Source organism: Bos taurus, chromosome 5 (assembly GCF_002263795.3).
Source record: "Bos taurus isolate L1 Dominette 01449 registration number 42190680 breed Hereford chromosome 5, ARS-UCD2.0, whole genome shotgun sequence".
In the NCBI taxonomy this organism is placed as follows: Eukaryota; Metazoa; Chordata; class Mammalia; order Artiodactyla; family Bovidae; genus Bos; species Bos taurus.
Genome location: NC_037332.1, coordinates 99,144,838 through 99,159,562, shown reverse-complemented (window position 1 = coordinate 99,159,562; position 14,725 = coordinate 99,144,838). Strand labels below are relative to the sequence as shown.

General features: G+C 36.9%; 1 pseudogene; it reads left to right on the top strand.

Annotated features, from left to right (window-relative positions):
* The first annotated feature begins 3,522 nt into the window (after positions 1-3,522).
* On the top strand, positions 3,523-11,880 carry LOC788694 (NKG2-A/NKG2-B type II integral membrane protein-like; annotated as a pseudogene).
* The last annotated feature ends 2,845 nt before the right edge of the window (positions 11,881-14,725 follow it).

Sequence of the window (14,725 nt, the reverse complement as noted above, 5' to 3'; positions counted from 1 at the left end):
AAACTGTACAGAAAAGCTCTTAACGACCCAGATAACCACAATGGTGTGGTCACTCACCTAGAGCCAGACATTCTGAAGTGTGAAGTCAAGTGGGCCTTAGGAAGCCTTACTAAAAACAAAGCTATTGGATGTGGTGTAATTCCAGCTGCTGCTGCTGCTAGTCGCTTCAGTCATGTCCGACTCTGTGCAACCCCATGGACTGTAGCCTACCAGGCTTCTCCATCCATGGAATTCTCCAGGCAAAAACACTGGAGTGGGTTGCTATTTCCTTCTGCAATGCAGGAAATTGGAAAGTGAAAGTGAAGTCGCTCAGTCGTGTCTGACTCTTAGCGACCCCATGGACTGCAGCCTACCAGGCTCCTCCATCCATGGGATTTTCCGGGCAATAGTACTGGAGTGGGGTGCCATTGCCTTCTCCCAATTTCAGCTGAGCTATCCCAAATCCTAAAGAATGATGCTGTTAAAGTCCTGCACTCAATATGCCAGCAAACTGGAAAACTCAGCAGTGGCCACAGGACTGGAAAAAGTCAGTTTTCATCCCAATCCCAAAGAAAGGCAATGCTGAATAACATTACAATTATCTTACAACTGCCCTCATTTCACATGCTATCTTCAGCAGGACATGAACAGAAAACTTCCAGATATTCAGGCTGGATTCAGAGAAGGCAGATAATCAAATTGCCAACATCCATTGAATCATAGAGAAAGCCAGGGAAGTCCAGAAAAAAATCTACTTTTGCCTCATCGACTCTGCTAAAGCCTTTGACTGTGTGGATCACAACCACCTGTGGAATATTCTTAAAGAGATGGGAATACCAGACCAATTTAGCTGCCTCCTGAGAAATCTGCATGCAGGTCAAGAAGCAACAGTAGAACAGGACATGGAACAATGGAATGGCAGGTTGGTTCCAAATTGGGAAAGGAGTACATCAAAGCTGTATATTGTCACCCTGTTTATTTCACTCATATGCAGAGTACATCATATGAAATGCTGGGCTGCATGACTCACAAACTGGAATTAAGATTGCAGGGAGAGATATCAACAACCTCAGATAGCAGATGATACCACTTTAATGGCAGAAGGTGAAGAGGAACTAAAGAGGTTCTTGATGCAGGTGAAACAGGAGAATGAAAAAGATGGCTTAAAATTCAACAATCAAAAAACACAGATCATGGCATCCAGTCCCATCTCTTCATAACAAATAGAGGGAGGAAAACTGGAAACAGTGTCAAATTCCATTTTCTTCGGCTCCAAAGTCACTGCGGACAATGACTGTGGTCATGAAATTAAAAACCGCTTGCTACTTGGAAGTAAAGCCATGACAAAATTAGATAGCATATTAAAAAGCAGAGAAATGACTTTGCCAACAAAGGTCCATATAATCAAAGCTATGACTTTTCCAGTGATCAGGTATGGATCTAAGATTTGGACCATAAAGGCTGAGAGCCAAAGAATTATGTTTTCCAGCTAAGGTGCTGGAGAGAGTCCCTTGGACAACAAGGAGATCAAGCCAGTCAATCCTAAAGGAAATAAACCCTGAGTATTCATGTGAAAGACTGATGCTAAAACCGAAGCTCCAATACTTTGGCCACCTGGTGCAAAGAGCTGACTCATTGGAAAAGACCATGATGCTGGAAAAGATTCAGTGCAAGAGGAGAAGAGGGCCACAGAGGATTAGATGACTGGATGACCTCACTGACTCAATGGACATGTAGTCTTGGGTGTGCTCAGTCTCTTCAGTCATGTCCGACTGTGTAAACCCATGGACAGTAGCCCCACTAGGCTTCTCTCTCCATGGAATTTTCCAGGCAAGAATACTGGAGTGCCATTTCTTTCTCCAGGGGATCTTCCTCAGCCAGGGATTGAACCTGGGTCTGTTGCATCACAGGCAGATTCCTTACCATCTGAGTCAGGGAAGCCCTTCAATGGATGTGAATTTGAGCAAACTCAGGGAAATAGTGAAGGACAGGGAAGCTTTGCCTGCTGCGGTCCACAGGGTCACAAAGAGTCAGACACAGCGTTGTTACTGAACAACAAGAAACTGGTATATAACTACAAATTTATATTCCATTTTTCTAGATTTTAGAAAGCTAAAAATTTGACTGTGTGGATCACAGTAAACTGTGGAAAATTCTGAAAGAGATGGGAATACCAGACCACCAGACCTGCCTCTTGAGAAATTTGTATGCAGGTCAGGAAGCAACAGTTAGAACTGGACATGGAACAACAGACTAGTTCCAAATAGGAAAAGGAGTACGTCAAGGCTGTATATTGTCACCCTGCTTATTTAACTTCTATGCAGAGTACATTATGAGAAACGCTGGACTGGATGAAACACAAGCAGGAATCAAGATTGCAGGGAGAAATATCAATAACCTCAGATGCGCAGATGACACCACCCTCATGGCAGAAAGTGAAGAGGAACTAAAAAGCCTCTTGATGAAAGTGAAAGAGGAGACTGAAAAAGTTGGCTTAAAGCTCAACATTTAGAAAACGAAGATCATGGCATCCGGTCCCATCACTTCATGGGAAATAGATGGGGAAACAGTGGAAACAGTGTCAGACTTTATTTTTCTGGGCTCCAAAATCACTGCAGATGGTGACTGCAGCCATGGAATTAAAAGACGCTTACTCCTTGGAAGGATAGTTATGACCAACCTAAATAGAATATTCAAAAGCATAGATATTACTTTGCCAACAAAAGTCTGTCTAGTCAAGGCTATGGCTTTTCCTGTGATCATGTATGGATGTGATAGTTGAACTGTGAAGAAAGCTGAGTGCCGAAGAATTTATGCTTTTGAACTGTGGTGTTGGAGAAGACTCTTGAGAGTCCCTTGGACTGCAAGGAGATCCAACCAGTCCATTCTGAAGGAGATCAGCCCTGGGATTTCTTTGGAAGGAATGCTAAAGCTGAAACTCCGGTACTTTGGCCACCTCATGGAAGAGTTGACTCATTGGAAAAGACTCTGATGCTGGGAGGGATTGGGGGCAGGAGGAGAAGGGGACAACACAGGATGAGATGGCTGGATGGCATCACTGACTCGATGGACATTGAGTCTCAGTGAACTCCGGGAGTTGGTGATGGACAGGGAGGCCTGATGTGCTGCGATTCATGGGGTCACAAAGAGTCAGACACGACCGAGTGACTGAACTGAACTGAAAAAAGTTTAATATGTAGTAACTCTTATGAATTAGGGACAAGTATCCTTAAATACAAACTGTCAATGGAATTATGATTTCCTGCATTATAATAGAAATGACACAATGAGATTATATGGAAAAAATAAATAATGCCTAGATTTAGTAAACTTATCTAAAAGTAAACTTAAACATTGAAGTTACTCTTGACAAGGCGTAAATGTTCAGCATTGATGAATGAAGTGAAAGCAAGTTAACAGCAGGGTGATCATGTCCTTTGTCCCCCTATATCTTTTAGAAAGTGAAATCAATTCTCAGAGGAACTCACCAAGGAAGAAACTAACTGATACACTACATATCCAAAGTCTCCTATATTCTGGAGTTGTGTGACGAGATAACCTGTCTTCAAAATACCCAAGCGTAAGAATTTCCTGTTTCAGTGACACGGTGATAAGAATGTACTTTTTTCACTATTGTTTCACTCTGGGCCTTCACAGGGCAGTCTGTGAAGACCACAGACATTGTTTGATTTTCACAGTAACCTGGCCACTCACGAGAAGAGGCAGGACTCTGGCCTGTAGAAGGTATGTGTTTCCCTCTCCTTCCTAGTTCCTCATCTCATTTAGCAGGAGATTACAAATGCCAATGTGGTTCGACTTAGGGACAATTACTAAGCAAACAAATTAAAGAGATACTGGTATCTGTATTTGATATTTGGGTATTTTAATTTTGGGAGAAAATAAGAATAAAATATGAAGTATTTGGGAAGATTTCTTAAAATGTTCAAATTCTTGCCTGCAGACGTTATTCAAGTGAATACATACATGTGTAACTGATTTTGTTAATCATTGCAATTTAAGACGGAGTATCAGTAGCATCAGGACAAGGGACAGTTAACATTGTATTTTGTCATCAATAGACATATAATTAGATACAGTATTAAATATTTAACTCAGCCCTTAAAAATAGAATCTTAAAATGGATTCATAGAATTGTGAATGGCCAATATAATTCTTCACTGATCTAGTTAAAGTAAAAATCAGAATATGGTACCTCCAGTAAAATGCTGGATTACCTCAATTATATAGGATCAAATGCTTTATAAAAACTTGATCGCAATATTGAAGAAAGATAAATCACAGTAACACAGAGATTTCTGTCTAATAAATTACATTGCCTGATATGAATAATACAATGGCAATTGCATTAAAATAAGAAATAAAATAAAAGTCAAATTTAATATTAGGTTTTTTACTTGCTTTATATCATACATATCTTTATTCTCATTTTAGATTAGTGAACTCATTTGCTAAATACTAAATAATTTTTAAAGGTCACACATTGTAAATTTGAAGGCCAGAATTAATTGTAGATTGCACTGACTACAGAATCCATTAACTGAATTATTAAGGCACATTATTGACTTCTTATAATTGCTGATACAACTAAAGCTTCCCTCATTGACTTAACAGCCTCAGGATCGTCCTGGAAGTTTGTACCAACATTGTTCTTCCATAAATGATGTATGCTTTTCCTTATCATTTTGTGATTTCGTATCTTAGCCATTGTCAATTACTCATGTAAAATAAGTATTTAATGTCATTTTAACATTGTTTTGTCTTTATATGATAAAAACTTTTGGAGAATTTAATATGTCATGTACCATTTTTAACATGTAAAATATTTCTTTAATTTTTTAATGATTTCTTAGAGCTCCACAATCACTCAAATTAGAAGAATTATTTGATAGCATCTCATTCCCTTTTCATTAATGAATGTCCCAATTAAAGTAGTTTAATGCAGAGTGTACCATATATGCCAATACTGTTATTCCCTCGTCATAGAAAGCTGTCTTTAACTTTTAATGGATTTTAAACTTACCTATATAATTGGTACATGTTTTTCCAATATGCACTTTAATTTGAACAAAGATATTATAACAATTTTAAAGGGTTTCTGTGAATTTTGACTTTCAATTCATCAGGATATTACTATTCATGAACTTGTCCAGTAATCTGCTAATTTTCATTGTTCCAATAAACAAGTAACATTATGTCAAACAGAATATTTTTTTAAATATTTACTTGTTTTTAACTGATTGAGACTGGTTTACAGTATTGGTTTGATTTCTGTCATACATCAGCATAAATTAATCATAGGTGTACATATGTCCCCTCCTTTCAGTTTGCCTCTCACCTCCCGCCCATTCCCACCACTCTTCGTTATTAAACACCAAATACTGTTTTTAAAACTACTTACTCTATCATGAAACAGTTGTCTAAAGGTTTACTGAAATGAGAACCAAACTTGGATTTGCTCAGTTGCTAAATAAGTGCTGTTAACTGATCTCACACATCACCCAGTTTAACTCTTCAAGGTTTCTTGTGATTTTATACACCATTTATTAACTACTTATGTGAAGTTTCCATAGAGCAACATCCTTGACATTAAACAGCCACAGAGATGAAGAACCAAAAGGAAAACTACTCAGAACCAAGTCTGGTTAAGGACACCAGGAGACAGCAAATGAGAGGTAAGATCCTGAAAAGATCAATTTTAGCAGCTGAGCAGGAGAAAACCTACGTGGGATTAAACTTTCAAATTGCCTTTCGTTATGTCAATGGAATGACAGGAACTACCCCTGCAAGTGTAAAGCATTTACCCGCTTACATGTTTTTATTAATGAGACTTAGAGCTGGAGTTTGAAGTACAATATTCTAATATGACATATGTGCTGTGCTGTGCTTAGTCGCTCAGTTGTGTCCAACTCTTTGCCACCCCATGGACTGTAGCCCGCCAGGCTCCTCTGTCTATGGGGATTCTCCAGGCATGAATGCTGGAGATGGTTGCCATGCCCTCCTCCAGGACTACCTACCCAGGCATTGCTGTAATTTGTAGTCTTTGATCTACAACTCGTGAAGCCTTATATTCGCTGAAAAAGGAATGGTATATTCTGAGAGGAGGATTGCAATGGTAGATATCGTTTTGGGATCCAAGTTGATGTCTTTGAATTCTCACGGATGTGGGATCTTTTGTTCTTCTAAAATAACTGTCTCCATCACTCCTTTCTCAGTGTTCCTTTTCTCTCCCTGCAGATTCACCATCAACTCGAGAGAAGCTCATTGTTGTGATCTTGGGAATCGTCTGTTTTGTCTTGATGTATACTATAGTGAGGGTGATAACTTCTATTCCACGTAAGTCAAGTGTTGAAAGATTATGATTGAACCTTTCATTTTAATGATTGTCAGTGCCTCTAAAATATCATATTATTATGGAATAGAACTCTTATTTTAATGCATGCATTTAGCCTAAGTATTGAATGGCAAATGAGTTGAGCAAAGTGTAAATTACAGAATGATTGTAGGGAAAATTAAATATATACACAGCTAATTTCTGATTTCGTAACTCAAAGATATACTTTAAGAAACTGAAACACCTTATTGAGAAAAACAAATTAATTCTTGAGATTGCTTGAACCAACTATTGTAAGAGGTGGTGGAGTCTTTTCATTAAGATAAATGAAATATACACCCCCCAGTCTTCATTACCTCATTAATTATTCTTAAAGCAATATTTTCCAGCTCATCCTAAATCCTACAAATACCAGGTTTAAACTGAAAACTAAAATGATTATTATCTATTTAAATCAATGTTAATATTTTAAAAGATTACTTCCATTTTTTTCTAGGTACCCAAATATCAGAACAGAATAAGATCTCTCTGGTAACAAAGCTCCCGAAAGGTACATAATGATTTCAAACTTCTATTATAAATATAGTTTGTATTTTGTCTCTCTCTTAGGCTAGTGAAGATAGAAACAGATCTGGGGATAAAACATAAATTATAAAAACAGGCAACAATATTCCTAAATAATGATTATAGGAGAGTCTTTCTCCCTATGCAACAATATGATCACCATATCCATTGTTGGCAATTGGCTGTAATTTCCTCCTGTTATAATATGATAAAAGACAAATAATTTTGCTATTCTAAAATAGAAGTTTCATTTCTTGATTTTTAAGACATGTAACTAGTAGATATTTCTATGTGTTTGCTTTATATGGGGACATAAATTGGGATATGAGAGCAGACCCTCTCTATGAATGTATGAATGAGACTTGTTTTATATGTCTTTATATGCAGCCTTGAGGATGCATAGATATGTTATTTTATATATGTGTATGTATGCATACATGTTTATGTCTATGCATATGTGTAAGTTAATTTTTTATTTTTCAAATTCAAATTGTTTTTGAATAGTAATTCATAATCTTTCTTCAGAATGTCATTGTGGTCATTGTCCAAAAGACTGGCTTACATATTCCAACAACTGCTATTATACTAGTTTGGAAAAGAAATCATGGAATGAAAGTTTGATATCCTGTGCTACTAAGAATTCTACTCTGCTTTATATAGACAATGAAGAGGAAATGGTAAGATATTAAATGTTTCCAACACTTTGCTAAAGGCTTCATTTAGTCAACATTACATTTGTTAGGATTCACTTGTGCTTTTGTACATATTTGTAGTTTGTTTATTTTAAGGTCTGCTAGTATTCCATTAAACAATGGAATATAACTTTATGATACTTTATTTACATTTTTATACCATTCATGCATGTGTGGTAATTTCTGGTTCTTGCTTTTCATAGAAAACCATGCTTCTACAAATACTATTAAATTCTAAAATACACTATGTATCTAATTTTACCATACATCAAGAAAATAAACATATGATTTTGCCTATAGAATTATGTAATTGTGTATCAGATCACGGAATAGAAGTTCAACTTCCCAGCAGCCCCACCCCTCTGTAATATCTTATCACGTCTCCATCTCTTTATTTACTAACTGTCCTGACATTTGATATTATAGAATCTCTTTGATTGCTTTTGAATCATATACATGGAATCCGTGTTCGTGCTTAGTCGTACAGTCGTGTCTGACTCTTTGCAACCTCATTAACGTCAGCCTGTCAGGCTCCTGTGTCAATGGAATTTTCTAGGCAAGAATACTGAAGTGGGTTGCCATTTTCTACTCCAGGACATGGAATCATACAGGTTGTCCCTGTCTCATCACTGCCATATGATATTTTGCAGTTCCTCCAAATTTTTGCATTTGTGTGAAGTTTGTAAATTTCCACAGCTCAATGTGTGAATTTAACAGTTAAGATCCATTCTTTCCAATGCCGCTGGGTGGAGATGGAGTCTTACACCCTCAGAGATAAAGAGGCTTCTTAGCTTCAGTAGTTTTAGTCAAGACACCCCCTTTACTGGTCCCACCCCCACCCCTATCACCCGACCCTAGTGTCTCTCAGTGGAGGAAACAGAGGCAATTTCTCTAACTGCTGCTTGTTAGTAAGTGTCCTGATGGATCACCTTGTAAGGCTTACCTGGTGTTGCCTACACGATTCTCTCAACACACAGGAGGAACGGATTACCTGTGCCACCCCCAACAGCTAGGTTAAGTATGGGGTGTTTGGGAAGTAAGAGGCCTAGGTCACTTTCCTCTGGTTGGTGGGGAGATACAAGATGCCCCTAATTATCTTTCCCTCACCTCCCACCTTGTTTTCTCATCACTGAGAAGTGATAAGCGATTACAGAGAAGTGGAGCTGCTGGGAAGTCTCAAGCCACATCACGCTTCTCTTTCCACCTTTCAGAGTTCTCCTTTCTCCTGTCTTTCACTAGTTCCCATGTTTACAGTTGAACTTAGCAGGGAGGAGCAGAGAGAAATGAGTCTCTGACCCCTTGTCTGGTCCACTGGATTCCACCAATACAGAAACAGATGGCTTTGGGGTTTATCTAGTCAAAGAATGGTGTCAGGCTCAGAAAACCAAATCCGGCTCTCATGTCACTTATTTTCTCAATTTCATTTCCTTAATTTCCCTCTAAAACTGAAATTCTGAGAAACATATAATAGTAGAGAAATCCACTGATATTGTCACAATATCCAGAAAAATGAATGTCATGGAATCTAAAGACTTATTTAAAGCCTTACTATGTGAGTTTTGACATGAGGAAAAATGAAATTATATGAATCAGAATTTTCCTCATTGCACATATTGAATTACTCCACCTTCTTATCCCTTAGGCTTAATGTTAGATGTGGTTCACAGCTGTAAGTCTCCCCAAGTTGTTATGCAAGGTGTATTCTTTTGTGGGATCCCTACAACTAATTCATGTCTTTGTAAATATTCCCTTTATTAAATGGCTGTCGAAAAAAAAGGAATTTTCCTTATTAACATTAGAACACAGTGAAACTGATAAGTATAAATGTTGAGTTAATTTTGAATCAAAAGTACAGATATTGGTTAATATTTATGGCACTATTAAAACTTCGAACTTTCAACTCCTATGTTTTTTAATGTTAGATTAAAATCTAACATGCTCAATTTGTTCAAAGAATGAAAGATGCTATGAAAGAACATATCCTTTGACTTGCATTTTAAAAATTAACAAAAACATTTCATAAGGACTATTTAAGTGAAAATTCTTTATTTTGGGCTAGAAATTTCTGATGTCCCTATCAATTATATCGTGGATTCAAGTCTCTCGTGAAGGCCGCGGTCGTCCTTGGAAGTGGCTAAATGGTTCAACTTGCAAACTACAGTAAGTTTTTAAAAAGAATGCTTTATAGAGGAGGAAAAAAAGAAATATTTTTAAAATAACATGAATACATTTGTTTTAGTCGAATTACAGAAAGCTGAAGGAAGATATTGAAAGTTAATAAAATGTTGATACCAATGTTGAAAACCAGGCTACTCTGTAGCCTGATTTCCTAGTAACAAGAGCTTACTGAAATGTTATTAAAGACTTCATTACCCATTTTCAAAATATCTTGTATTACAGTTGCATGGAAAATGCTATTGTTAACAGAATTATGCATTTTTCCATAACAGGATAACAGACAATATACCTGGTGAACATAACTGTGCTGTACAATCTTTATGGGGCATAAAAGCAGAAGACTGTCAGTTTCCAAATACATACCATTGCAAGCATAAGCCTGAGAATTAAAATATGAGTTTGGATGCTCTTGGGTAACTTGACCTTTTATGAAATGGAAATAATATTCTGATTGCATACATTTTAAAATGAATTATATAATTTTTTCTGATAATGAATGATTTTCAAAAAGAGTTGAAATATAATTGTGTGTGCTCATTCGTTCAGTTGTGTCTGACTCTTTGAGACCCCATGGACTATAGGCTGTCAGGCTTCTCTGTCCAAGGAATTCTCCAGTCAAGAATACTGGAGTGGTTCTATTCCCAGATTTTTAAGGAATTTCCACACTGTTCTCCATAGTGGCTGTACCAGTTTGCATTCCCATCAACAGTGTAAGAGGGTTTCCTTTTTCTCCACACCCTCTCCAGCTATTGTTGTTTGTCGACTTTTTTATGGTGGCCATTCTGACCGGCAGAGAGGATATCTCATTGTGTTTTTAATTTGCATTTCTCTAGTAATAGGTGGTGTTGTGATATGAGAAACCTACATGTCTTTTCGTGTGGTTTATTAGCCCTCTGTATATCTTCTTTGGAGAAATGTCTGTTTACTTCTTTGGCCCACTTTTTGATTGGGTTGTTCATTTTTCTGGTATTGAGCTGCATGAACTGCTTGTATATTTTGGAGCTTAGTTCTTTGTCAGTTGTTTCATTTGCTGTTATTGTCTTCCATCCTGAAGGCTGCCTTTCCACCTGGCTTATAGTTTCCTTCGTTGTGCAAAAGCTTTTAAGTTTACCTAGGTCCCATTTGTATTTTTGTTTTATTTCAATTACTCTGCAAGGTGGGTCATAGAGAATCTTGCTGTGGTTTATGTCAGAGGATGTTATGCCTCTGTTTTCCTCTAAGACTTTTAATAGTCTCTGGTGTTAAACTTAGATCTTTAATCCATTTTGAGTTTATTTTTGTTTATGGTGTTAGAAAGTGTTCTAATTTCATTCTTTTGCATATGGTTGACTGGTTTTCCCAGCATTTGAATCAGTTTTAATGAGGTGGATGAAACTGGAGCCTATTATACAGAGGGAACTAAATCAGAAAGAGAACCATCAATACACTATATTAATGCATATATATGGACTTTAGAAAGAAGGTAACAATGATCCTATATGCAAGGCAACAAAAGAGACACAGTTGTAAAGAATAGACTTTTCAAGTATGTGGGAGCGGGGAACACATGTGCACCCATGGCTGATTCATGTCCATGTATGAGAAAAATACCACAGTATTTTAAACTAATTATCCTCAAATTAAAATAAATTAATTTTTTTTAAAAAAAGACTACTGGAGTGGGCTATCATTTCATATTCCCTGGAGGACCCTCCTGACCCAGGGATCAAACCCTCATCTGCACTGGCAGGCAGTCTCTTTACCACTAGTTGCCACCTGGAAAACCCCACTGAAGTATCATATACACATCCAGAATATAGGTATAGTTACTTTTGTGTCTCACTTTTTTTGCTCAAGTGTTTATGGCATTCAAACTTCTAAAAGATTGCATATTGTGTGAGCACATTTCCATGTAATATCAAAAACAGGAGTAGAGAGACCAAAAGTAGATGAATAATTACTAAGGGTTGTGAGGAGACGGAATAGGAAAAGACTGCAAATTGATTAGTGACGAATGCTTTCTAGAGTTTGATAGTAGTGACGGTCGTAAACTGTGAATAATTTCAAAATCATGGATTTATATATTTTAAATGGATAAATTTTATGCTCTGTAAATTACACCTCAATAAAGTTTTTAAAAAGTAACTGCTTTGGGACTGCATTTAATCTTTAAAATAATTTCTGAAGATAATCATCTTACAATATTGACTCTTCCAGTCAATATCATGCTTTATCCTTCCAATCAATTAGGTTTTCTTTAAATTCTGCCTATTTTATTGATCAATTTTTATTTATTTCTTTATTTGTGTGACACTGTTCAGCATGTGGTATCTTGATTCAGTGACCAGGGATCCAACGCCCACTCCCTGCACCGGGAAGCAAGTAATCCAAACCACTGGACCACCAGCAAAATCCTCCTAGAATATTTTATAGTTTCCAACATTGAAATTTCACACAAATATGGACATTTCATAGCCATGCTTTTGTAAATAGCAATTTTGTTTTTAAATTTGTAGTAATTGTTGCTGCTACAAATAGAATCGTGCCCAATGATTTCTCTGATTGTATGTATTAATTTTATCATTTCACATATATATTCCTCTGGATTGTTTGTGTAAATAGATAGTGCATCTCTGAATAACTACGTTTTATTTCTTCCCTCCAGGTGCAATAACTTTTTCTTGTTTTTCTTTTCTTTTTTTTGTTTTTCTTGTTTTTGACTTATTTTTACCCAATTGGCTTTTATTTCCAGTGTTGAAGAGATGGTACAGTAAAAGTCTTATAAGTATCCTTCCTATACTGGGGAAGAATATTTCAATACTTCATGCTGAAATATGTGTTTTCTAAGGTTTTTTCATATACCTTTCTAACTTAAAAGCAATTCCATAGTATTCATAATTTTCTTATAGGTTTTGTATGCAATCAGTCATGTTACTATTTTACTATTTTTCTTTCAATGGAATGAGAAATTTTTTAAATGTTTTTGAAATATCCCTTTCCTTCAAATGTTGACCAATTATGCATTCCTGAACTAAAACCACAAAAATCTTTCTATATTGTCTTCCTTTGAAAAATCACTGCATATATCATATTTAGATTAAGATGATTTTCTTCATCCACTTATCACAAAGAGTTTGGACTGAGTCCATTGATATTATATAACTTGACAGGTTTTGTTATCAAGGCTCTATGGAAGCCTCTGTTTTATGGTGAAAGACCTGGCATAGTTTTAAGTGTTATTATTCACTACTGATACCATTAGGGCTCCTAGAATATTTTGTAGGAAGGTTTATACAGTGAATTTAATATATTTAACACATGTTAAGCTTATACAGGTTTATGGTTGTTTTACTATATTTGGTAATTTGCATTTTCTAGACATTCTGATTCATATGGGTTGTAAAAAGTTTTTATAATACAGATTTATTGTCTGTTTAACATCTGTAAAAACCATAATTGTTTTGTCAGGTTTCAGTTCAGTCACTCAGTCATGTCTGACTCGGCAACCCCATGGACTGCACTATGCCAGGCTTCCCTGTCCATCACCAGCTCCCAGAGCTTGCTCAAACTCATGTCCATCAACTCGGTGACACCATCCAACCATCTCATCCTCTGTTGTCCCCTTCTCCTCCCGCCTTCAATCTTTCCCAGTGTCAGGGTCTTTTCCAGGGAGTCAGTTCCTCCCATCAGGTAGCCAAAGTATTGAAGTTTTAGCCGCAGCATCAGTCCTTCCAATGAATATTCAGGACTGATTTTCCCCAGGATGGACTGGTTTGATATCCTCCCAGCCCAAGTGACTCTCAAGAGTCTTCTCCATCACCACAGTTCAAAAGCATCAATTCTTCAGTGCTCAGCTTTCTATATGGTCCAACTCTCACATCCATACATAACTACTGAAAAACCAAGCTTTGACTAGCCGGACCTTAAAGTAACGTCTCTGATTTTAATATGCTGTCTAGTTTGGTCATAGCTTTCCTTCCAAGGAACAAACGTCTTTCAATTTCATGGCTGCAGTCAAATCTGCAATGATTTTGGAGTCCAAAAAAATAAAATCTCTCAATGTTTCCATTGTTTCCCCATTTTTTTTGCCATAAACTGATGGGACTGGATAACATGATCTTCGCTTTTTGAATGTTAAGTTTTAAGCCAGTTTTTTCACTCTCCTATTTCCTTTTCATCAAGAGGCTCTTTATTTCTTTGCTTTCTGCCATAAGGGTGGTGTCATCTACATATCTGAGGTTATTGATATTTCTCCCAGCAATTTTGATTCCAGCTGTGGTTCAACCAGCCTGGCATTTCACATGATGTGCCCTGCTTGGAAGTTAAATAAACAGGGTGACAGTATACAGCCTTGACATATTCCTTTCCCAATTTGGAACCAGTCTGCTCTTCCATGTTGGTTCTAACTTGCTTCTTGACCTTCATACAGATTTCTCAGGAGGCAGGTCAGGTGGTCTGGTAATCCTATCTCTTGAATAATTTTCCACACTTTGTTGTGATCTACACAGTCAAAGGCTTTGGCATACTCAACAAAGCAGAAGGTGTTTTTCTGGAAGTCTCTTGCTTTTCCAATGATCCAACAGATGTTGGCAATTTTATCAACAACAAAGAATCAAATTGCCAACGTCTACCACCTGATCTGCCTCTTGAGAAATTTGTATGCACGTCAGGAAACAACAGTTAGAACTGGACATGGAACAACAGACTGGTTCCAAATAGGAAAAGGTGTTCGTCAAGGCTGTATATTGTCACCCTGCTTATTTTATTTATATGCAGAGTACATCATGAGAAACACTGGACTGGAAGAAACACAAGCTGGAATCAAGATTGCTGGGAGAAATATCAATAAGCTCAGATATGCAGATGACACCACCCTTACAGCAGAAAGTGAACAGGAACTCAAAAGCCTCTTGATGAAAGTGAAAGAGGAGAGTGAAAAAGTTGGCTTAAAGCTCAACATACAGAAAACGAAGATCGTGGC